The 25,592-nt window shown below is 47.7% G+C and overlaps 1 protein-coding gene across 1 annotated transcript in view; it reads right to left on the bottom strand.

Moving 5' to 3' along the window:
* cttnbp2 (cortactin binding protein 2) overlaps window positions 1–25,592 on the bottom strand; it is a 420,592-nt gene that overhangs the window by 232,028 nt on the left and 162,972 nt on the right. The window lies entirely within an intron of this gene.

The following is a 25,592-nucleotide window of genomic DNA, read 5'->3' as shown; positions in this document are numbered from 1 at the left end:
TTTTGCTGTATCTGTTAGCTGTTTAATCTAACTACCCTTACCAAAAAGTAGTATATGCAAGTATGTTTCAAGTATACTTCCAGTTTACTTTTTATATACTTATCAATACTATTTTTTGGTAAGGGTAGTTAGATTGATCTAGATAACTAGATAACGATTTGTTTCACAGTGTAATCTTCATGTGCCTTAACTAAAGCACTCCCTCTGCTGAATCACCTCCAAATTATTTACACATTATTCACTTTGTGTGTTTTTAGGAATCCGCTAGCTTAGCGCAGCTACTAGCTCTTAGCCGGTTTAGCATGGCAGCTTCTCCTGTCTCTCCCGCAGTTTTCTGCTCTGGGTGTGAAATGTTTAGTTATTCCTTGGCCTCCTTTAGCAGTAATGGTACTTGTAATAAGTGTAGCTTATTCGTAGCTTTGGAGGCCAGGCTGGGCGAATTGGAGACTCGGCTCCGCACCTTGGAAAATCCTACAGCTAGCCAGGCCACTGTAGTTGGTGCGGACCAAGGTAGCATAGCCGCCGTCAATTGTCTTCCGGGGGCCAGAGCAGGCGACATTGAAGGAAATTTGAAACTGCTGGCTAAGGCTAAGCGTGATTTGGTAAGATTGTAATTCACGTCGGCAGTAATGACACCTGGTTACGCCAATCGGAGGTCACTAAAATTAACATTGAATCGGTGTGTAACTTTGCAAAAACAATGTCGGACTCTGTAGTTTTCTCTGGGCCCCTCCCCAATCGGACCGGGAGTGACATGTTTAGCCGCATGTTCTCCTTGAATTGCTGGCTGTCTGAGTGGTGTCCAAAAAATGAGGTGGGCTTCATAGATAATTGGCAAAGCTTCTGGGGAAAACCTGGTCTTGTTAGGAGAGACAGCATCCATCCCACTTTGGATGGAGCAGCTCTCATTTCTAGAAATCTGGCCAATTTTATTAAACCTTCCAAACCGTGACTATCCAGGGTTGGGACCAGGAAACAGAGTTGTAGTCTTACACACCTCTCAGCAGCTTCTCTCCCCCTGCCATCCCCCCAATACCCCATCCCCGTAGAGACGGTGCCTGCTCCCAGACCACCAACAACCAGTAAAAATCTATTTAAGCATAAATATTCAAAAAGAAAAAATAATATAGCACCTTCAACTGCACCACAGACTAAAACAGTTAACTGTGGTCTCTTAAAAATTAGGTCTCTCTCTTCTAAGTCCCTGTTAGTAAATGATATAATAACTGATCAACATATTGATTTATTCTGCCTTACAGAAACCTGGTTACAGCAGGATGAATATGTTAGTTTAAATGAGTCAACACCCCCGAGTCACACTAACTGTCAGAATGCTCGTAGCGCGGGCTGAGGGGGAGGATTAGCAACAATCTTCCACTCCAGCTTATTAATTAATCAAAAACCCAGACAGAGCTTTAATTCATTTGAAAGCTTGACTCTTAGTCTTGTCCATCCAAATTGGAAGTCCCAAAAACCAGTTTTATTTGTTATTATCTATCATCCACCTGGTCGTTACTGTGAGTTTCTCTGTGAATTTTCAGACCTTTTGTCTGACTTAGTGCTTAGCTCAGATAAGATAATTATAGTGGGCGATTTTAACATCCACATAGATGCTGAGAATGACAACCTCAACACTGCATTTAATCTATTATTAGACTCAATTGGCTTCGCTCAAAATGTAAATGAGTCCACCCACCACTTTAACCATACTTTAGATCTTGTTCTGACTTATGGTATGGAAATTGAAGACTTAACAGTATTCCCTGAAAACCCCCTTCTGTCTGATCATTTCTTAATAACATTTACATTTACTTTAATGGACTACCCAGCAGTGGGGATTAAGTTTCATTACAGTAGAAGTCTTTCGGAAAGAGCTGTAACTAGGTTTAAGGATATGATTCCTTCTTTGTTATGTTCTCCAATGCCATATACCAACACGGTGCAGAGTAGCTACCTAAACTCTGTGAGTGAGATAGAGTATCTCGTCAATAGTTTTACATCCTCATTGAGCACAACTTTGGATGCTGTAGCTCCTCTGAAAAAGAGAGCCTTAAATCAGAAGTGCATGACTCCGTGGTATAACTCACAAACTCGCAGCTTAAAGCAGATAACCCGTACGTTGGAGAGGAAATGGCGTCTCACTAATTTAGAAGATCTTCACTTAGCCTGGAAAAAGAGTCTGTTGCTCTATAAAAAAGCTCTCCGTAAAGCTAGGACATCTTACTACTCATCACTAATTGAAGAAAATAAGAACAACCCCAGGTTTCTTTTCAGCACTGTAGCCAGGCTGACAAAGAGTCAGAGCTCTATTGAGCCGAGTATTCCTTTAACTTTAACTAGCAATGACTTCATGACTTTCTTTGCAAATAAAATTTTAACTATTAGAGAAAAAATTACTCATAACCATCCCAAATACATATATTTGGTATTTGGTATATGGTATTTGGTTAGACTCTTTCTCTCAGATTGTTCTGTCTGAGTTATTTTCATTAGTTACTTCATCCAAACCATCAACATGTCTATTAGACCCCATTCCTACCAGGCTGCTCAAGGAAGCCCTACCATTAATTAATGCTTCGATCTTAAATATGACCAATCTATCTTTATTAGTTGGCTATGTACAACAGGCTTTTAAGGTGGCAGTAATTAAACCACTACTTAAAAAGCCATCACTTGACCCAGCTATCTTAGCTAATTATAGGTCAATCTCCAATCTTCCTTTTCTCTCAAAAATTCTTGAAAGGGTAGTTGTAAAACAGCTAACTGATCATCTGCAGAGGAATGGTCTATTTGAAGAGTTTCAGTCAGGTTTTAGAATTCATCATAGTACAGAAACAGCATTAGAGAAGGTTACAAATGATCTTCTTATGGACTCAGACAGTGGACTCATCTCTGTGCTTGTCCTGTTAGACCTCAGTTCTGCCTTTGATACTGTTGACCATAAAATTTTATTACAGAGATTAGAGCATGCCATAAGTATTAAAGGCACTGCGCTGCGGTGGTTTGAATCATATTTATCTAATAGATTACAATTTGTTCATGTAAATGGGGAGTCTTCTTCACAGACTAAGGTTAATTATGGAGTTTCACAAGGTTCTGTGCTAGGACCAATTTTATTCACTTTATACATGCTTCCCTTAGGCAGCATTATTAGAAAGCATTGCTTAAATTTTCATTGTTAAGCAGATGATACCCAGCTTTATCTATCCATGAAGCCAGAGGACACACACCAATTAGTTAAACTGCAGGAATGTCTTACAGACATAAAGACATGGAAGACCTCTAATTTCCTGCTTTTAAATTCAGATAAAACTGAAGTTATTGTACTTGGCCCCAATCATGGTGTCTAACCAGATCCTTACTCTGGATGGCATTACCCTGAACTCTAGTAATACTGTGAGAAATCTTGGAGTCATTTTTGATCAGGATATGTCCTTCAATGCGCATATTAAGCAAATATGTAGGACTGCTTTTTTGCATTTATGCAATATCTCTAAAATTAGAAAGGTCTTGTCTCAGAGTGATGCTGAAAAACTAATTCATGCATTTATTTCCTCTAGGCTGGACTACTGTAATTAATTATTATCAGGCTGTCCTAAAAGTTCCCTGAAAAGCCTTCAGTTAATTCAAAATGCTGCAGCTAGAGTACTGACGGGGACTAGAAGGAGAGAGCATATTTCACCCATATTGGCCTCTCTTCATTGGCTTCCTGTTAATTCTAGAATAGAATTTAAAATTCTTCTTCTTACATATAAGGTTTTGAATAATCAGGTCCCATCTTATCTTAGGGACCTCATAGTACCATATCACCCCAATAGAGCGCTGTGCTCTCAGACTGCAGGCTTACTTGTAGTTCCTAGGGTTTTTAAGGGTAGAATGGGAGGCACAGCCTTCAGCTTTCAGGCTCCTCTCCTGTGGAACCAGCTCCCAATTCGGATCAGGGAGACAGACACCCTCTCTACTTTTAAGATTAGGCTTAAAACTTTCCTTTTTGCTAAAGCTTATAGTTAGGGCTGGATCAGGTGACCCTGAACCATCCCTTAGTTATGCTGCTACAGACTTAGACTGCTGGGGGGTTCCCATGATGCAGTGAGTGTTTCTTTCTCTTTTTGCTCTGTATGCACCACTCTGCATTTAATCATTAGTGATTGACCTCTGCTCTCTTCCACAGCATGTCTTTCCTGATTCTCTCCCCTCAGCCCCAACCAGTCCCAGCAGAAGACTGCCCCTCCCTGAGCCTGGTTCTGCTGGAGGTTTCTTCCTGTTAAAAGGGAGTTTTTCCTTCCTATTGTCACCAAGTGCTTGTTCACAGGGGGTCGTTTTGACTGTTGGGGTTTTACATAATTATTGTATGGCCTTCCCTTACAATATAAAGCGCCTTGGGGCAACTGTTTGTTGTGATTTGGCGCTATATAAATAAAATTGATTTCATTTGATTTTGAAGGAAGGTTTTGCCCATTCTCCCTACCACAGATAAGAAAAATTGACCCAGAATGCATTGCTCTGTCAACATCCGGGTCAGCCAAAGTTCCTGTCCTGTTCTTTACAAGGTTTGACATTTTATTGTTATGTGTGTCTATGAGAAAGTTTCTCATATTTTTCAACTGTGACCATGAAGGCTTGCATAGTAAGTGACACTGGGCTCGTGGTGTGAACAGGACAGCTGCAGTGTGGACACAAGGCTTTGAAGCAGTTACAAACCAAATTCCAATGAAGTTGGGACGTTGTGTAAAATGTTAATAAAAACAGAATACAATGATTTACAAATCCTCTTCAACCTATATTCAATTGAATACACCACAAATACAAGATATTTAATGTTCAAACTGATAAACTTTGTTTTTGTGCAAATATTTACTCATTTTGAAATGGATGCCTGTAACACTTTTCAAAAAGCTGGGACAGTGGTATGTTTACCACTGTGTTACATCACCTTTCCTTCTAACAATGGAACTGAGGACTCTAATTGTTGAAGCTTTGTAGGTGGAATTCTTTCCCATTCTTGCTTGATGTATGACTTCAGTTCTTCAACAGTCCAGGGTCTCCGTTGTCGTATTTTGCGCTTCATAATGCACCACGCATTTTCAATGGGCGACAGGTCTGGACTGCAGGCAGGCCAGTCTAGTACCTGCACTCTTTTACTACGAAGCCATGCTGTTGTAACACGTGCAGAATGTGGTTTGGCATTGTCTTGCTGAAATAAGCAGGGACGTCCCTGAAAAAGACGTTGCTTGGATGGCAGCATGTGTTGCTCCAAAACCTGGATGTACCTTTCAGCATTGATGGTGCCATCACAGATGTGTAAGTTGCCCATCCAATGGCCACTACCACACCCCCATACCATCACAGATGCTGTCTTTTGAACTTTGCGCTGGTAACAATCTGGATGGTCTTTTTCCTCTTTTGTCCGGAGGACACAACATCCATGATTTCCAAAAACAATTTGAAATGTGGACTCATCAGACCACAGCACACTTTTCCGCTTTGCGTCTGTCCATTTCAAATGAGCTCAGGCCCAGAGAAGGCGGCGCCGTTTCTGGATGTTGTTGATGTATGGCTTTCAGTATGCATGGTAGAGTTTTAACCTGCACTTGTAGATATAGCAATGAACTGTGTTAACTGACAATGGTTTTCTGAAGTGTTCCTGAGCCCACGTGGTAAGATCCTTTACACAATGATGTCGGTTTTTAATGCAGTGCCGCCTGAGGGATCGAAGGTCACGGACATTCAATGTTGGTTTTCGGCATTACATGTAGAAAGTTCTCCAGATTCTCTGACTCTCCTGATTATATTATGAACTGTAGATTCATGGAATCCCTAAATTCCTTGCAATTGAACATTGAGAAACATTGTTCTTAAACTGTTGCACTATTTTTTCACACAGTTGTTCACAAAGTGGTGATCCATGCCCCATCTTTGCTTGTGAATAGCTGAGCTTTTTGGGGATGCTCCTTTTATACCCAAATTTCAAATTTCCCAGTCTTTTGTTGCCACTGTGTTGTGAAAGTGTAGGAACACGGACCCACAACAGGGGGCGCAAATGAACGGACAATGGAGGAGTCAAATAACACTGTTTTTACTGTTGTGAAACAGGCACAACAAATACAACCGATTACAATATGGAGATTGATCTTAATTACAACGGTGTCGTGTGGGCAGGCTCGACGATAGGAGACGTCTGTCCAAGTTGAACCGGAACCAACCCGATTTCCTCTGCCACCGAACCCCGGGAATACTGGAGCCGCCAAGTCCCGAATTCCCAGGTGGCCACTGCCTCCGCTCGTCGGATCCGGTACTGCTGGCAGGAAACAGAAACAGTCAGGTGTGGATGCGGCTGCACCCAGCAACACGGAGGGTGGAGAGTCCACCTCCACCTCTCGTCAACAACAATCAAGAAATGTAGGAAGGTGAGTACTTATCCAAATGCTGTCTGGTAGTCAGCTGTCCTACAGATAATCAACAAGAATACACTTAAAGTCACACGTATGTGTAGGCTGAGATTGTTACCTCTTTGGTAAGGCGATATCTCGGCAAATGAGGTGGAGATGCCGTCCTGCTGATATACCTCCTTATTGATTGGGATCAGCTGTCTCCAGTGATGGGTGACAGCTGTCATCCTGGCTGCTCCTGTAAGGCGGCAGCGCCCTCCGGTGCCTGGAGCCCGCACTCCAGGCAGGGCGCCCTCTAGTGGTGGTGGGCCAGCAGTACCTCCTCTTCAGCGGCCCACACAACAGGACCCCCCCCTCAACGGGCGCCTCCTGGCGCACGACCGGGTTTGTCAGGGTGGCGACGGTAGAAGTCGGCCAGGAGGGCCGGGTCCAGGATGAAGCCCTTCTTCACCCAGGAGCGTTCTTCGGGGCTGTACCCTTCCCAGTCCACCAGATACTGAAAACCCCGGCCCATCCGTCGGACGTCGAGGAGCCGGCGCACGGTCCAAGCCGGCTCACCGTCGATGATCCGGGCAGGAGGTGGCGCCGGACCCGGAGTGCAGAGGGGTGAGGTGTGATGAGGTTTAATCCTAGAGACGTGGAATACTGGATGAATCCGCAGTGAGGCTCCAGCTTCCGGCCTCACTGCGGATTCATCCAGTATTCCACGGATGATTGATGACCTTGAGTATCTTGTACGGACCGATGTATCGTTCTTGCAGTTTTGGGGAGTCCACTTGAAGGGGAATGTCCTTGGTGGACAACCACACTTCCTGCCCAGGACGATACGTGGGAGCCGGGGCCCGCCGCCGGTCTGCATGGTTCTTCGCCCTCGTCCGGGCCCTTAACAAAGCAGAACGGGCGGCACGCCACACCCGACGGCACTTCCGTAGGTGGGCCTGGACCGAGGGCACACCGACCTCCCCCTCAACCACCGGAAACAACGGGGGTTGATACCCCAAGCACACCTCGAAAGGGGAGAGGCCGGTGGCTGATGACACTTGACTGTTGTGGGCGTACTCGATCCAGGCCAGGTGGGTACTCCAGGCCGTCGGGTGCGCGGCTGTCACACAGCGTAGGGTCTGCTCCATCTCCTGGTTGGCCCGTTCTGCTTGTCCGTTGGTCTGGGGGTGATACCCGGACGAGAGACTGACCGTGGCCCCCAGTTCCCGGCAAAAGCTCCTCCAAACATGCGAGGAGAACTGGGGACCGCGATCGGAGACGATGTCTGATGGTATCCCATGCAGACGGACGACGTGGTGGACTAGGAGGTCCGCTGTCTCCTGGGCCGTTGGTAGCTTCGGGAGGGCCACGAAGTGGGCCGCCTTGGAGAATCGGTCCACTATCGTGAGGATGACGGTGTTTCCCTGGGACGGCGGGAGACCCGTGACAAAATCCAGGCCGATGTGAGACCAGGGGCGATGAGGCACGGGCAGCGGTTGTAGCAATCCCGATGTCTTGCGGTGGTCGGCCTTGCCCCTGGCGCAGGTGGTACAGGCCTGGATGTAACCCCGGACGTCGGCCTCCAGGGACGCCCACCAGAAGCGCTGCCGGACGACTGCCACGGTTCTTCGCACCCCAGGATGACAGGAGAGCTTAGAACCGTGACAGAAGTCCAGAACTGCAGCCCTGGCTTCTGGTGGGACGTAGAGTTTGTTCTTCGGTCCGGTTCCGGGGTCCGGGTCTCGTGTCAGGGCCTCCCGGACGGTCTTCTCCACGTCCCAGGTGAGGGCGGCCACGATAGTGGACTCCGGGATGATGGGATCCGGGGGATCCGACGACTCCGTTTTGACCTCATCTTCATGTACCCGGGACAAAGCATCCGATCTTTGATTTTTGGTCCCGGGACGGTAGGTGATCCGGAAGTCAAAACGGCCGAAGAACAGTGACCAGCGGGCTTGCCTGGGATTCAGCCGCTTGGCGGTCCTGATATACTCCAGGTTCCGGTGGTCAGTGAAAACCGTGAATGGCACGGACGTTCCCTCCAACAGATGTCTCCACTCCTCAAGAGCCTCTTTCACCGCAAGGAGCTCTCGATTGCCGACGTCATAGTTCCGTTCGGCTGGGGTCAACATGCGGGAAAAATAGGCACACGGGTGAAGGACCTTATCGGTCTTCCCGCTCTGGGACAGCACGGCTCCTATCCCTGAGTCCGAGGCGTCCACTTCAACCACTAACTGGCGACTAGGATCGGGCTGCACCAGAACAGGTGCAGACGAGAAGCGCCGTTTCAACCCCTTGAACGCGGCATCGCACCGATCCGACCAGGTGAAGGGGACTTTTGGTGAGGTCAGGGCTGTCAGGGGGCTAACTATCTGACTGTAGCCCTTAATGAACCTCCTGTAGAAATTAGCAAAGCCGAGGAACTGTTGCAACTTCCTACGGTTTGTGGGTTGGGGCCAGTCTCTCACCGCCGCAACCTTGGCCGGATCAGGAGCGACGGAGTTGGAGGAGATAATGAACCCCAAGAAGGACAAAGACGTGCGGTGGAACTCACACTTCTCACCCTTCACAAACAGCCGGTTCTCCAACAACCGCTGCAGGACCTGACGTACATGCTGGACATGGGTCTCAGGGTCCGGAGAAAAGATGAGTATGTCGTCTAGATATACGAAGACGAACCGGTGCAGGAAATCCCGCAAGACATCGTTAACCAATGCTTGGAAAGTCGCGGGAGCGTTTGTGAGACCGAACGGCATGACCAGGTACTCAAAGTGACCTAAGGGGGTGTTAAATGCCGTCTTCCACTCGTCTCCCTTCCGGATCCGAACCAGGTGGTACGCATTTCTAAGATCGAGCTTGGTGAAAATCTGGGCTCCATGCAGGGGTGTGAACACTGAATCCAACAGGGGCAACGGGTATCGGTTGCGAACCGTGATCTCGTTCAACCCCCTATAATCAATGCATGGACGAAGTCCGCCGTCTTTTTTACCCACAAAAAAGAAACCTGCACCCATCGGGGAGGTGGAATTCCGGATCAACCCGGCAGCTAACGAGTCCCGGATGTAGGTCTCCATTGATTCGCGCTCAGGCCGTGAGAGGTTGTACAGCCTACTGGACGGGAACTCACTGCCCGGAACCAAATCAATGGCACAATCATACGGACGGTGGGGGGGAAGAGTGAGAGCCAGATCCTTGCTGAACACATCAACAAGGTCGTGGTACTCCACCGGCACCGTCCCCAGACTGGGCGGGACTCTGACCTCCTCCTTAGCTTGGGAGCCGGGAGGAACCGAGGAACCTAGACACACCCGATGGTAGGTCTCGCTCCACTGCACCACTACCCCGGACGGCCAATCAATCCGGGGATTGTGCTTCAACATCCAGGGAAATCCTAAAACCACACGGGAGGTGGCCTGGGTCACAAAAAACTCGATCACCTCCCGGTGATTCCCTGACACCACCAGAGTTACAGGAGGTGTCTTATGCGTGATCGGAGGGAGTAGGGAGCCATCTAGCGCCCGAACCTGAACAGGCGAGGTAAGCGCCACCAGAGGGAGCCCTATCTCCCTGGCCCATCTGCTGTCCAACAGATTCCCTTCAGAGCCCGTGTCCACCAGTGCTGGGGCCTTCAGGGTTGAGTCCTCATAAAGGATCGTGACTGGGAGTCGTGTGGCAATGTGGGTGTGTCCCACGTGAATGTCTCGGCCCACCCCTAGCCCAGTCTCTAGGGGCGGGCGTTGGAGTTTTAACCACTCGGGGCAGTCTCTCACATGGTGCTCTATGGCACCACAAACAAAACAAGCTCCGTGGGCCCATCTCCTCTGTGCATCCGGTGCCCTAAATGTTGCCCTACTCGTGTCCATAGCTTCGTCAGTAGGGGGAGCTGTGGTCCCACGGAGCGCAGGGGCCGTGGAGCGTGGGGAGGGCGGAGCGCGGTCGGAACCGGAAGGGAGAGGGACGGCGCGTGCCCGGCCACGCCCTTCGTCTCGTTCCCGCCGACGTTCTTCTACCCGGTTGTCTAACCGTATGACGAGATCGATGAGCCCATCTAAATCCCGCGGTTCGTCCTTAGCCACCAGATGCTCCTTAAGAACAAATGACAGTCCGTTTACGAAGGCGGCGCGGAGCGCAGTGCTATTCCAGCCGGACCTCGCAGCCGCGATGCGGAAGTCGACTGCATAGGCAGCTGCGCTCCGACGCCCCTGTCTCATTGACAGTAGCACGGTTGAAGCGGTTTCGCCTCTATTAGGGTGATCGAACACGGTTCTGAGCTCCCTCACAAACCCATCGTATGTCAGAAGGAGCCGTGAATTCTGCTCCCAGTGCGCTGTAGCCCAAGCGCGTGCCTCACCGCGAAGCAGGTTTATTACATAAGCTACTTTGCTAGCATCGGTCGCGTACATGACTGGACGCTGTGCAAAGATGAGCGAGCACTGCATAAGAAAATCTGCGCACGTCTCCACACAGCCTCCGTACGGCTCTGGGGGGCTTATGTAAGCTTCAGTGGAAGGTGGGGGGGGTCGTTGGACGACCAGTGGAACATCGCTGTTACGCACAGGGTCGACGGGAGGGAGAGCCGCAGCGGCGCCCAGGGGGCGCGCTTCCACTTGTGCGGCGAGAGCCTCCACCCTGCGGTTCAGGAGGACGTTCTGCTCGGTCATTAAATCCATCCGAGTCGTGAAAGCGGCGAGGATCCGCTGCAACTCACCGATCACCCCTCCCGAGGACGCCTGCGCGTCCTGGTCTTCCATTGGCCGTTCAACAGCCGGTTGACGCCCCTCGGGATCCATGACGTTGGCCGAGATATCCTGTTGTGAAAGTGTAGGAACACGGACCCACAACAGGGGGCGCAAATGAACGGACAATGGAGGAGTCAAATAACACTGTTTTTACTGTTGTGAAACAGGCACAACAAATACAACCGATTACAATATGGAGATTGAGCTTAATTACAACGGTGTCGTGTGGGCAGGCTCGACGATAGGAGACGTCTGTCCAAGTTGAACCGGAACCAACCCGATTTCCTCTGCCACCGAACCCCGGGAATACTGGAGCCGCCAAGTCCCGAATTCCCAGGTGGCCACTGCCTCCGCTCGTCGGATCCGGTACTGCTGGCAGGAAACAGAAACAGTCAGGTGTGGATGCGGCTGCACCCAGCAACACGGAGGGTGGAGAGTCCACCTCCACCTCTCGTCAACAATCAAGAAATGTAGGAAGGTGAGTACTTATCCAAATGCTGTCTGGTAGTCAGCTGTCCTACAGATAATCAACAAGAATACACTTAAAGTCACACGTATGTGTAGGCTGAGATTGTTACCTCTTTGGTAAGGCGATATCTCGGCAAATGAGGTGGAGATGCCGTCCTGCTGATATACCTCCTTATTGATTGGGATCAGCTGTCTCCAGTGATGGGTGACAGCTGTCATCCTGGCTGCTCCTGTAAGGCGGCAGCGCCCTCCGGTGCCTGGAGCCCGCACTCCAGGCAGGGCGCCCTCTAGTGGTGGTGGGCCAGCAGTACCTCCTCTTCAGCGGCCCACACAACACACTGTCCCAGTTTTTTGAAATGTGTTGCAGGTATCCATTACAAAATGAGCAAATATTTGCACAAAAGCAACAAAGTCTATCAGTTTGAACATAAATATCTTGTCTTTGTGGTGTATTCAATTGAATATAGGTTGAAGAGGATTTGCAAATCATTGTATTCTGTTTTTATTTACATTTCACACAACGTCCGAACTTCATTGGAATTGGGGTTGTAGTACTGCTAGCTGTTAGTGATGTCTATGCTTACTGGCTTGCTGATTTTTTTTTTTTTTTTTTTAAACAAATTAAAGAATCAAAAGACAAAAAGGTGAGGATGGTAACCAGACATTTAATTACTGTCGCACAGAACTTGTGGAATTTTGAAATATCAAAGCATATGAAGCCCTTTGAAGCTCCAAGCAGCGTTGACCAGCAGGACAATATTCTCCTTGGCAGCTCTGTTCAGGTGAACTAAAACCAGCTGGATGTGGTTGTGTTGCAGGCTATGCATTTGTTATTAATTAGTTTGTCCAGTACAATTTACACTTATTTTTAACAGTATTTTGTAACACTTATTTGAACGTATTTTTAATGCTGGCTGTGTCAATTACAGTGCAACCAGAAGAACGGCTGATGGTAAATCTTTAAGGGGCAAAGAATAATAATGCGGTAGCCTGGATGTGACAGCATGCGGTCGGAGGAATTCTCATCAAGAAATCTTTCTAATGTGGGAAATATGTATAAATGCTAAACATGCAACTCTGCAGGTAAAAATGACTAGGCTACAATTATTTTCCATTGTGGTGAGATGCCAAGTGATTGACTGCCCATAATCGGGATGCAATAGATAACAAATGTACAAACATAATCAATCTTGTGCGCTAATAATAACTGACAGAACAAATTAGAGAAAAGGTACAGTTGTGTTCAACAAACTACATACCCTGGCAGAATTTTTTTGGGGGGGACATTTTTCAGAGAATATGAATGATAACACAAAATTGGTTTTCCCCACTCATCGTTAGTGGTTGTGAAAAGCCATTTATTGTCAAACAACTGTGTTTACGCTGTTTTAATCATAATGACAACAGAAACTAATCAAATGACCCTCATCAAAAGTTTACATACCCTGGTGATTTTGGCCTGATAACAAGCACACAAGTTGACACAAACGGGTTTGAATGGCTACAAAAGGTAACCATCCTCACCTGTGATCTGTTTGCTTGTAATCAGTGTGTGTGTGTGTGTATATAAAAGGTCAGTGAGTTTCTGGACTCCTGACAGACCCTTGCATCTTTCATCCAGCGGTTCACTGACATTTCTAGTTTCTGAGTCATGGGGAAAGCAAAAATAATTATGAAAGAAAAGGTAATTGAATTGTATAAAACAGGATAGGGATATAAAAAGATATCCAAGGGACTGAGAATGTCAATCAGCAGTGTTCAAACTCTAATTAAGAAGTGGAACCAAACCATGGTCTGGTAGACCAACAAAAATTTCAACAACAACTGCCAGGAAAATTGTTCGGGATGCAAAGAAAAAACCCACAAATAACTTTAGCTGAAATACAGGACTCTGAAACAAAGTGATGTGGCTGTTTTAAGATGCACAGTAAGGAGGCACTTGAAGAAAAATGGGCTGCATGGTCCACTCGCCAGTCAAAAAGCCATTACTATGCAAATGGAACAAAGTATCCCACTTACAATACGCCAAACAGCACAGAGAACAAAGTTATTTGGAGTGATGAGAACAAAGTTTACATTTTTGGCCACAACCATAAACGTTACATTTGGAGAGGAGTCAATAAGGCCTATGATGAGGTGGAATGCTGATGTTTTGGGGATATGTGAGCCACAAAGGCACAAAAAACGTGGTCAAAATTGATGGCAGGATGAATGCAGCAAGTTATCAGAAAATACAGGAGGAAAATTAGCACTCATCAGCCTGAAAGCTGCGCATGGCATGTGCTTGGACGTTCCAACATGACAACAATCCAAAACACAAGGGCAATTCGGCCAACCCATGTGGGGAATAAAGTGAAGGTTCTGGCGTGGCCATCTTGGTCTCCTGACCTCAATATCATTAAGCCACTCTGGGGAGATCTCAAACATGCAGTTCATGCAAGACAACCCAGGAATTTACAGGAACTGGAGGCTTTTTGCCAAGAAGAATGGGCAGCTTTACCATCAGAGTCAATAAAGAGCCTCGTCCACAACTACCAGACTCTAAGCTGTCATTGATGTTAAAGGGGGCAACACACGGTATTAAGAACTGGGGTATGTAAACTTTTGATCTGGGTCATTTGGGTAGTTTTTGTTGTCGTTATCATTTTAAAAGAGTAAACAGTAAAGTTGTTTCACAATAAACAGTTTCTTCCAACCACTAACCGTGAGTGAAAAAAGTTTTTGTGTTATTCATATTCTCTGAAAAATGGCCAATAAATAAATAAATAATTCTGCCAGGCTATGTAAAATTTTGAGTACAACTGTATTAAACAAATTGTTCTAACTACAATCTTCAGTTAGAACTTCCACACTCTTCATGTTTTAATCTTAACTACCAGGAAAAGTTTTGTTTCTTTCTGAAACCATGTTCACTTGACATGTTTCCAGAGCACCTGGTCCTGTGATTATTGGAGGATGTGTCCTGTTGAAGTTGGAGGATGTGTCGTGCTTTTCTCCACCTTTATTTAAGCCACTATTGGATTTGTTATCAAAAGCACCAAAACTTGTCTTTTGACCCAGCAACAAAGATTTGCTCAACAGGTAGAGACTGAGCAAAACTAACAAAAGACAAAAAACAAAAGACCCTAAAGATCCAAAAGAGCCTAAAGTTTCCTCACGATGACATGTCTGCCAAAGTTCTGGTCAATCGTACAAAAACTGAAGGCTTCAGTGTCCAATCATTAGTAAAATGGGATGGGTCAACCCCCACATTCTTCGCCATCTCTGTGGTAACAATCCTCCACCTGATCCAGGACAAGGTGCCACCGTTAACTGACACAGTACAGAATGGATGGAACGCTCTTCAACCTGAGCCGACAGAGACAAGGAAAAAATGACCATCACTTTCAACCTGGACTTCCAGTACGCCAACGACAGCAGCGTGTCATCCTCAGGGAAAAAAGCAAAAAAGAAAAAGAAAAAAAAAATCTTCTGACTCAATTTTCTTTTTTTATTTTTAACAGTCAAATCATGAGCTGTTCACATCTACCTTTTTTTTTTTTTTTTTTTAGAAATCCTTTTGTGATTGCGTCCTAGGATTTAAGGTAAAACAAGGTGCAGACAGCTCAGAAAACAGCTGATTGTTTTCCTGCTGAACAGATCATATTTCACTCACTAACCGTTGCTGCTCTTTTTAATGCAGCATCATATCAGCCACATAAACAGGGTGAGGTCAAAAAATGTGAAAGTGTCAATGGACTGTGAGAGCTAACGGGGACGTTGTGGGAGGGGTGTCCCCTCCTACTGTTGGGTGTCCAGGGGCTTCCCCTAGAATTTTTTTTATTTTTTTGAAAATTAGGTACCAAATCGTACATTCTTAATCACAATTTTGGGGATATGAACAGAGCAAAGAAAGTCCATATTTGCTCACAATTTTTTTTTATACATTTACACAGAGTGAAGGCCTTCAGAGCAGGAATTTTTTTACTCATTTCCATGACAACAATTTTTCAGAAGTTAAGCTACAGCTTGCACATGATTATACAAAATTTGAAACTGCACAGTAATGCAGGTAAACTGACTGAACAATATTCAATTAAACTTATTTAAACTGATATTTAATAATCAAAAAAATCTGTCATTCATAGCTGTGTAGATGGGCAGCCCAGTGGCTTAGTGATTAGCACTGTTGCCTCACAGCAAGAAGGTCAAGGGATCAGTTCCCACCTGTGTCCTTTCTGTGCTAGAGAGGTGCTGCAAAGAGGAATGGGCAAAACTAATGTGGGTCCTGCAGCTCTGACTACTGTAACACAACCTGCATGACTCCACAGCCACTTAACACACTGGCACAGACATGCACACACAGATATCAGCGCGTACACACGCGCACACACACACACTGTTTATGCATGTGCAGTGGAGCCTGCAGAATTGTTCAGCTCAAGTGTACAATGACAGCAGTGTTGAACTATGTAAGTCATACGGAGCCCAAACACAGCACCTGTCAGGTGACAAATACCGAGTGAACTATCTTGTTTCCTGTGTGATGGATTCACATCAATATGTATGTCTGCCAAAATACAGAATGATTAACTCTGAAATCTTTCAGATTCTACTTCTTCAAATTAATTTTAAAGTTACAGTCTCATCTTATCTTCCACAAAGAACAACTCTTACTATCAGTATCAGTCTCACAGCCAGTTGTCCATTTTATGGATGATCATCTTCATAAACTGCATAAAAGTATGTGAGTATAGAAAATAAATCAATGTAAAGCAGTACAAAGTCATCAAAAATATTTTCAAAATATAGCCCCAAATCAGGCCTGCAACACATGGGGGAAATTTAGGGCTCATAATGAGGTTAAAATAAATTCAACAATGATGTTATTTCAGGAACATCACAGTGGTTTGGTGGTTAGCACTGTTGTCTGACAGCAAGAAGGCCATGGGATCACTTCCCATCTGGTCCTTTCTGTGTGGCGCTCACGTGGTCTCCCTGTGTGTGCGTGTTTTTCCTCGGGGTTCTCTGGCTTCCTCCCACTTCCAAAGACATGCAGGTTAAGTGAAGTGGAAACTTTACCCCTCTGGAGGCCAGGGTACAATTGGTCGTTTTTGACTGCTTTTGGTTTTACCTTCATAATTTACTCAAAAACTGTTTACTTTCTCTTGTTTGGTGTATTTTTTTCAGCACCTCACCTGTGAGACACTGCAGGTTTTCTTTCACTCTGACTTACTATATTAACACAATGAACCTAAATTCACACAAAACATAAATATGAATAGAAAAAAAGTGAGGTTTTTTACTGTGAAAACCAGAAACATGTTTAACAAACATTTTTTATGACTTAGAATGCAAATATATTCAAAAACATATGTACTGTCAGGGATTTGGCCAGGTCAGGGCGCTGAGCCCTTGTTTTCCCCCTTTTTGTTGTTTCCCGTCTGCCTCAGCTTTGATTTATTAGTATTTATTTTCATCAGGATTTATTCTGTCACGTTTTTCTTGTCACTTTGTTCTTTTTGTTATGATTCACTAGTTATTTTATTTTCATCATGTGGTTATTCTGTTTTGATTTGTCACCTTGTTTTCTTTGTTACTTTTTACTTTGGCTTTTGGTTCTGTTCTAGTTGTTTTCAGTCATTGTTTATTAAGTTACCACTTGTTCCTCTTGGTTATAATATTTGTTGTACTGGTATGTCAGGATTTGTTTTGGTTATTATTTGGTCACTGCTTTTTCTTATGTTTTATCTTAAGGGCCTTTCACATTGAAAGCTTCAGCGCGACGGTTTAACGCCCCCCAACGCATCGTAATGCCAGGCTGGTGCATTTCCAACACGTCGGGACATCAGACGCGTCGCTTCAAAAGCGGCAAGGGGGTGGAGATTGTGGCTACGTCACACTCTGGCTGTTTCCACAACCTGAAAAAAGTTCAGCGATCGCCGTCTTGAATTTGCGTCGCCTGAACCACAAAAAAGCTTTAAAAAACAGCAGAACGATTCTCCCATCACCCTGCTGGGAGAAGCTTTTATTCAGCTACTTTTCAGAGTGACACCGACCGAGGGAGGACTGCCGACTTGGTGGGATATCGATCGAACCGCGACAGCGGGCCGACCCACAAGGAGAAGCCGGCCTTCAGGCATCATCACTGGTCAGACCGAGGCAGGCCGCCGGGGTGATGGAGCAAACCCACTCAGTCCGAAATCTCCCACTTTGTGGATATATGCAAAGTCCCAGTTTGACCAACAGAGGTTAGTTCTGCAACTTTATCGAGGTGAGAATAAAATAAAAGTAAAACATGACGTTTCTGCACTGCTGTGAAGGGTTAATAATCAGCTAACGTTAGCTTAGCCTTTTAGCACAGTTGATCTGAGTGAACACTTTTAATTTGTAAATGGTTCAGTCTTTTTTATTTTTACCAAATAAAGCTACAGCTTTTTTCAGACACCACAAAAGCTCAACTTTAAATAACTTATTTTTTTTAGGCGTTTTTTCCATCATTTTTTTCCCGTTTTTTTTTTTCCTTTTTTATATATAAACTGTTTAGTGTTTCTTTATATTTAAAGAAATATTTTATTTGTCCCAATCAGGAACATTTGCTGTGCAGACAACCAAACTTCCACTGATGAGCTGAACACCATGAAGTCCAGTCGAAAGAAAACATCTGCTTTTCAGCAACACCACCAGAGTTCAAAGCTGCAGAAGAGACCTTCATCTGGTCCCAAGAATCCAGCAGAACATCACCTGCTTCTAAATAAAAGGCTCTTTGAACAGCAACTATTTTATTATTTTTAAAAAGCTGTTTCATTTTTTATTTTAATAAATGAACGGATCATTAAAAATGTCCACAAAATCAAACTCCAAAGACATTTGCGAAGGTAGAAGCTCTCCACTTATTGTGCTCAAATTCATATTTTAGAAATGACTCTGTCCTGATAACAACATTAAAGGCAATTACATATTTTGACAAAATTACAAGTTTAAATGACTAAAAAACATGAGGTTTATGTCACAGAAATCCAACTTTACAATCACACTGCAGTCATTGTTAAATTATTTCCTGTTGCATTTATAATAAACATTTGTATTTATTTACAGTGTTTGTTTTTCTGATTGAAATGAGATATAAATAATCTACCAGACTTAAAAAAATGTACAAATTTCCATGTTATTTTATTTGTCTAAAAATAAATGTCTGAGGTTCCTTATGTTAAACAAGAAAGTATCTAATATGAAATAACAGGTGGTTTTAATTTACAGATGAAAGGTTTCTAAAGAACCATTTATTGATTTATTTAGCTATTTTAATTACAAGTGTTCTAAACTTTTTTTTAACAGTAATCAGATATTTGGGGGAACAAACAACAAAAAAACATTTCCAATGATTTTTCTTCAGAAAACTGCTCTATAAATGAGCAGTCCTGTCACATGTTAATGTTTTGTAGAGATCAGTGGTTTCTGCCACGAGTCTTCCGTTTTTTTGCCCGACGTGTCGTTCCTATTGGACAACGCAAAGGTACGTCACAGCTCAGAGCATCAAAAGTTGGATTGGATTGACATTTGACCGCGTCAGCCTGCCGACAAGCAGCAATGCGCGCTCTCATCAGAAGCGTCTGTTTAGCTCGGCTTTTGACGCAAAGCTTCTGACGCGTCTAAAAAGCAATGCGTCTCATTGAAAATAATGCTTTTTATACCGATTTTTGATGCTTCTGACGCGTCTGACGCGTTCAGTGTGAAAGGCCCTTTACTGTCTTGTTTTCTTAAGTCAGTTTGTGTTTAATATAGTTTTAGTATTTTGCTCATGTCTCCTGTTCAAGTCCGTGTTGCCAGTTCATGTTTAGTTTCATTCTCATGTTCATGTTTGGTTCCTGTTCACAGTAATATTATATTCAGTTGTAAGTTTGTTCTTATTTCTGTTTCATTCCACGTCCTGCACCTGCATTCATGTCTTCGTCTCTCACACCCACTTAATTATGTTCACACCTCTGCACCTGTCTTTCTTTTTGTTTCTGTCTGCTTTGTGTTCACTCACGCATCCCTGTACCTTACATCACTTCTCTTTGAGCACTCTCTTCCTTCCCATCTTGTACAGCGTCTAATCTTCGTTTACTAGCCATGCCCCCTTTCTAGAGTCTTCCCCTCATGTGCACCTCATTGATACCTCGTGTCCCTTGTTTCACTCTAATTAGTTCACATGCATTTAACCCCACAGTCCTGCAGTTCACTGCCAGATTGTTGTTGCTTCTTGCACACTCTCCAGCCTCCTTGTTTCTAGTCCCGATTAGTCTTGCCGTGTACCAGTTCCTTGCTTTGTGTTTTTTGACTGCGCCTTTTCGCCTCAGCCTGTATGCAAGTGTTTGCCTCACCCTGTTTGCACCTCTGCTCCGCGATTTGATAACCAGTGTGCCGAACCAATGCCTGCAATAAACTCAATGTCTTCTTATACCTCAAAGCCTGGTCTGGGGGTTAGTATCATGGGTCCACCAGCTCCTGGTGTCGGGCACCTGCCCGTCCGGTCAGGTTTGTTGGTTTCTGAGCATGGACAGCCCACTTAAAATCACACCACAGATTTTCAATAATATTCAGGTCTGGGGACTGAGATGGCCATTCCAGAATGTTGTACTTGTTCCTCTGCATGAATGCCTTAGTAGATTTTGAGCAGTGTTTTGGGTCATTCTCTTGTTGAAAGATCCAACCCCTGTGCAACTTCAACTCTGTCACTGATTCATGAACATTGTTCTCAAGAATCTGCTGATATTGACTGGAATCCATGTGACCCTCAACTTTAACAAGATTCCCAGTACCTGCACTGGCCATACACCCCCAAAGCATGATGGAACCACCTTCAAATTTTACTGTAGTATAGTTGAACGATGCACAGAGACACTATCTGCAGCAAGATCATGTTGTATGTCTTTGGAGCAGGTCTGTGGGTTGACTATGACTGTTCTCACTATCCTTCGCTTCAGCTTATCTGAGATTTTTGTTGACCTGCCACCTTGGGCCTTAACTAGTACTGTGCCTGCTGTTGTGTGGGCCGCTGAAGAGGAGGTACTGCTGGCCCACCACCACCAGAGGGCGCCCTGCCTGGAGTGCGGGCTCCAGGCACCAGAGGGCGCTGCCGCCGACGAAGGCTGCCAGGGTGACAGCTGTCACCCATTACTGGACACAGCTGACTGCACTCAGGACGGAGGTATATCAGCAGGACAGCGTCTCCACCTCAGTGCCGAGATATCGCCTTGAGATTAAGGTAACCTTCTCTGCAAGCTCATATTGAAGACTCTGATAAACCTTGGTAAACCTTTTCAGGACAGCTGACTACAGAAAGCTACTTGCTTGGATAAGTACTCACCTTTCCTGCTTCATTGTAACAAGAGGTGGAGGCGGCTTCTCCCCTCTCTGTCTACTGGGTGCTGTCGCACCCATACCTGTGTGTTTGTGCTCTTTCCCGCCAGCAGTACCGGATCCGACGAGCGGAGGCAGTGGCCACCTGGGAATTCAGGACTTGGCGGTTCCAGTACTTCTGGGGTTCGGTGGCAGAGGAAATCTGGGTGGATCCGGTTCGACTAGGACGGACGCCTCCTACCTTCGAGCCTGCCCACACGACACCAGCAGATTTCGGCTTCAACTCCAAATTATTAATTGTTGTATTGGTTGTGCTCTTTTCACAACAGTAAAACTTGTTATTCACCTTTCTCCATTGTCCGTTCATTGCGCCCCCTGTTGTGGGTCCGTGTACCTACACTTTCACAACAGGATATCTCGGCCAGCGTCATGGACCCCGAGGGGCGTCAACCGGCTGTTGAACGGCCAATGGAAGACCAAGGCGCGGCGGAGGCTTCGGGAGGGGTAATCGGTGAGTTGCAGCGGATCCTCACCGCTTTCACCTCTCGGATCGATTTAATGACCGAGCAACACGTTCTCCTAAACCGCAGGGTAGAGGCTCTCGCCGCACAAGTGGAGGCGCGCCCTCCGGGCGCCGCTGCGGCTCTCCCTCCCGAGGACCCTGCGCGTGAAAGTAACGTTCCACTGGTCGTTCAACGGTCCCTTTCTCCGTCCCCAGAAGCATACATAAGCCCTCCAGAACCGTACGACGGCTGTGTGGAGACGTGCGCGGACTTCCTTATGCAATGTTCGCTCGTCTTCGCTCAGCGTCCCGTGATGTACGCAGCTGATGCTAGCAGGGTAGCTTATGTGATAAATCTGCTTCGCGGGGAGGCACGCGCTTGGGCTACAGCGCTCTGGGAGCAGAACTCACGGCTCCTTCAGTCATACGCCGGGTTTGTACGGGAGCTCAGAACGGTGTTCGATCATCCCAACAGAGGAGAGTCCGCTTCAACCGCATTACTGTCCATACGACAGGGACGTCGGAGCGCAGCTGCCTATGCAGTCGCCTTCCGCATCGCGGCAGCGAGATCCGGCTGGAATAGCACTGCCCTCCGCGCTGCCTTTGTAAATGGATTGTCTCTGGTCCTAAAAGAGCACCTGGTGGCTAAAGACGAACCGCGGGATTTAGATGGGCTCATTGATCTGGTCATACGGCTTGACAACCGGTTAGAAGAACGCCGCCGGGAACGAGGCGAAGGGCGTGGTCAGGCACGCGTCGTCCCTCTCCCTTCCGGGTCCGATCGAGCTCCGCCCTCCCCACGCTCCTCTGTTCCTGCGCTCCGTGGGGTCACAGCTCCCCCTACTGACGCAGCTAGGGACACGAGTAGGGCAACATTTAGGGCACCAGATGCACAAAGGAGATGGACCCACGGAGCGTGTCTTGTTTGTGGTTCAATAGAGCACCATGTGAGAGACTGCCCCGAGCGGTCAAACGCCAAACGCCCGCCCTTAGAGACTGGGCCAGGGGTGGGCCAAAACATTCACGTGGGACATACCCACATTGCTACACGACTCCCAGTCACGATCCTGTTTGAGGATTCAACCCTGAAGGCCCCAGCACTGGTGGACACGGGCTCTGAGGGGAATCTGCTAGACAGTAGATGGGCCAGGGAGATAGGGCTCCCTCTGGTGGCTCTTACCTCGCCTGTGCAGGTTCGAGCACTAGATGGCTCCCTACTCCCACCAATCACACACAAGACTCCTCCAGTAACTCTGGTGGTGTCAGGCAACCACCGGGAGGTGATCGAGTTCTTCGTGACTCAGGCCACCTCCCGTGTGGTTTTAGGATTTCCATGGATGCTTAAGCACAATCCCCGGATTGATTGGCCGTCCGGGGTGGTGGTTCAGTGGAGCGAAACCTGCCATCGGGAGTGTCTCGGTTCCTCGGTTCCTCCCGGCTCCCAAGCTAAGGAGGAGGTCCGAGTCCCGCCCAATCTGAAGGCGGTGCCAGCGGAGTACCATGACCTTGCGGACGTGTTCAGCAAGGATCTGGCTCTCACGCTTCCTCCCCACCGCCCGTACGATTGTGCCATTGATTTGGTTCCAGGCAGTGAGTTCCCGTCCAGTAGGCTGTACAACCTCTCACGGCCGGAGCGTGAGTCAATGGAGACCTACATCCGGGACTCATTAGCCGCCGGGTTGATCCGGAATTCCACCTCACCGATGGGCGCTGGTTTCTTTTTTGTGGGTAAAAAAGATGGCGGACTTCGTCCATGCATTGATTACAGGGGGTTGAATGAGATCACGGTTCGCAACCGATACCCGTTGCCCTTGTTGGATTCAGTGTTCACCCCCTTGCATGGAGCCAGAATCTTCACCAAGCTGGATCTTAGGAACGCGTACCATTTGGTTCGGATTCGGAAGGGAGACGAATGGAAGACGGCATTTAACACCCCCTTAGGTCATTTTGAGTACCTGGTCATGCCGTTCGGTCTCACTAATGCTCCCGCGACCTTCCAAGCGTTGGTAAACGATGTCTTGCGGGACTTCCTGCACCGGTTCGTCTTCGTATATCTAGACGATATACTCATCTTTTCTCCGGATCCTGAGACCCATGTCAAGCATGTACGTCAGGTCCTACAGCGGTTGTTGGAGAACCGTCTGTTTGTGAAGGGCGAGAAGTGTGAGTTCCACCGCACTTCTTTGTCCTTCCTGGGGTTTATCATCTCCTCTAACTCCGTCGCCCCGGACCCGGCCAAGGTTGCGGCGGTGAGAGACTGGCCCCAACCCACAAGCCGTAGGAAGCTGCAACAGTTCCTCGGCTTTGCTAATTTCTACAGGAGGTTCATCAAGGGCTACAGTCAGGTAGTTAGCCCCCTGACAGCCCTGACCTCTCCAAAAGTTCCCTTCACCTGGTCGGACCGGTGCGAGGCCGCGTTCAAGGAGTTGAAACGGCGCTTCTCGTCTGCACCAGTTTTGGTGCAGCCCGATCCTAGCCGCCAGTTAGTGGTTGAAGTGGATGCCTCGGACTCAGGGATAGGAGCGGTGCTCTCCCAGAGCGGGAAGACCGATAAGGTCCTTCACCCGTGTGCCTATTTTTCCCGCAGGTTGACCCCCGCTGAACGGAACTATGACGTCGGCAATCGGGAACTCCTTGCTGTGAAAGAGGCCCTCGAAGAGTGGAGACATCTGTTGGAGGGAACAGCCGTGCCATTCACGGTTTTCACTGACCATCGGAACCTGGAGTACATCAGGACCGCTAAGCGTCTGAACCCCAGGCAAGCCCGCTGGTCATTGTTCTTTGGCCGTTTTGACTTCCGGATTACCTACCGCCCCGGGACCAAGAACCAGAGATCGGATGCATTGTCCCGGGTGCACGAAGATGAGGTCAAAACGGAACCGTCGGATCCCCCGGATCCCATCATCCCGGAGTCCGCTATCGTGGCCGCCCTCACCTGGGACGTGGAGAAGACCGTCCGGGAGGCCCTGACCCGTGTCCCGGACCCCGGAAACGGACCAAAGAACAAACTATACGTCCCACCAGAGGCCAGGGCCGCAGTCCTAGACTTCTGTCACGGTTCCAAGCTCTCCTGTCACCCAGGGGTGCGAAGGACCGTGGCAGTCGTCCGGCAACGCTTCTGGTGGGCATCCCTGGAGACCGACGTCCGGGACTACGTCCAGGCTTGTACCACCTGCGCCAGGGGCAAGGCCAATCACCAGAAGACCTCAGGGCAGCTACAGCCACTGCCCGTGCCTCATCGCCCCTGGTCCCACATCGGCCTGGACTTCGTCACGGGTCTCCCGCCGTCCCAGGGAAACACCGTCGTCTTCACGATAGTGGACCGTTTCTCCAAGGCGGCCCACTTCGTGGCCCTCCCGAAGCTCCCTACGGCCCAGGAGACAGCGGACCTCCTGGTCCACCACGTCGTCCGTCTGCATGGCATACCATCAGACATCGTCTCCGATCGCGGTCCCCAGTTCACCTCACATGTCTGGAGGAGCTTCTGCCGGGAACTGGGGGCCTCGGTCAGCCTTTCGTCCGGGTACCACCCCCAGACCAACGGGCAAGCAGAGCGGGCCAACCAAGAATTGGAGCAGACACTACGCTGTGTGACAGCCGCGCACCCGACGGCCTGGAGTACCCACCTGGCCTGGATCGAGTACGCCCACAACAGCCAAGTGTCATCAGCCACCGGCCTCTCCCCGTTTGAGGTGTGCTTGGGGTATCAGCCCCCCTTGTTTCCGGTGGTCGAGGGAGAGGTCGGTGTGCCCTCGGTCCAGGCCCACCTACGGAAGTGCCGTCGGGTGTGGCGTGCTGCCCGCTCTGCTTTGTTGAAGGCCCGGACGAGGGCGAAGAAACATGCAGACCGGCGGCGGGCCCCGGCTCCCACGTATCGTCCTGGGCAGGAAGTGTGGTTGTCCACCAAGGACATTCCCCTTCAAGTGGACTCCCCCAAGCTCCAAGAACGATACATCGGTCCCTTCAAGGTCCTCAAGGTCATCAATCCCGCCGCAGTGAGGCTTCAGCTTCCGGCCTCACTGCGGATTCACCCAGTGTTTCACGTCTCCCGGATAAAACCCCATCACACCTCACCCCTCTGCACCCCGGGTCCGGCACCACCTCCTGCCCGGATCATCGACGGGGAACCGGCTTGGACCGTGCGCCGGCTCCTCGATGTCCGTCGAATGGGCCGGGGTTTTCAGTACC

The sequence above is a fragment of the Thalassophryne amazonica genome, chromosome 8, assembly GCF_902500255.1.
Source record: "Thalassophryne amazonica chromosome 8, fThaAma1.1, whole genome shotgun sequence".
Classification (NCBI taxonomy): Eukaryota; Metazoa; Chordata; class Actinopteri; order Batrachoidiformes; family Batrachoididae; genus Thalassophryne; species Thalassophryne amazonica.
Note: the sequence above shows the minus strand (reverse complement) of the source record. Positions and strands in the feature narration are given on the sequence as shown.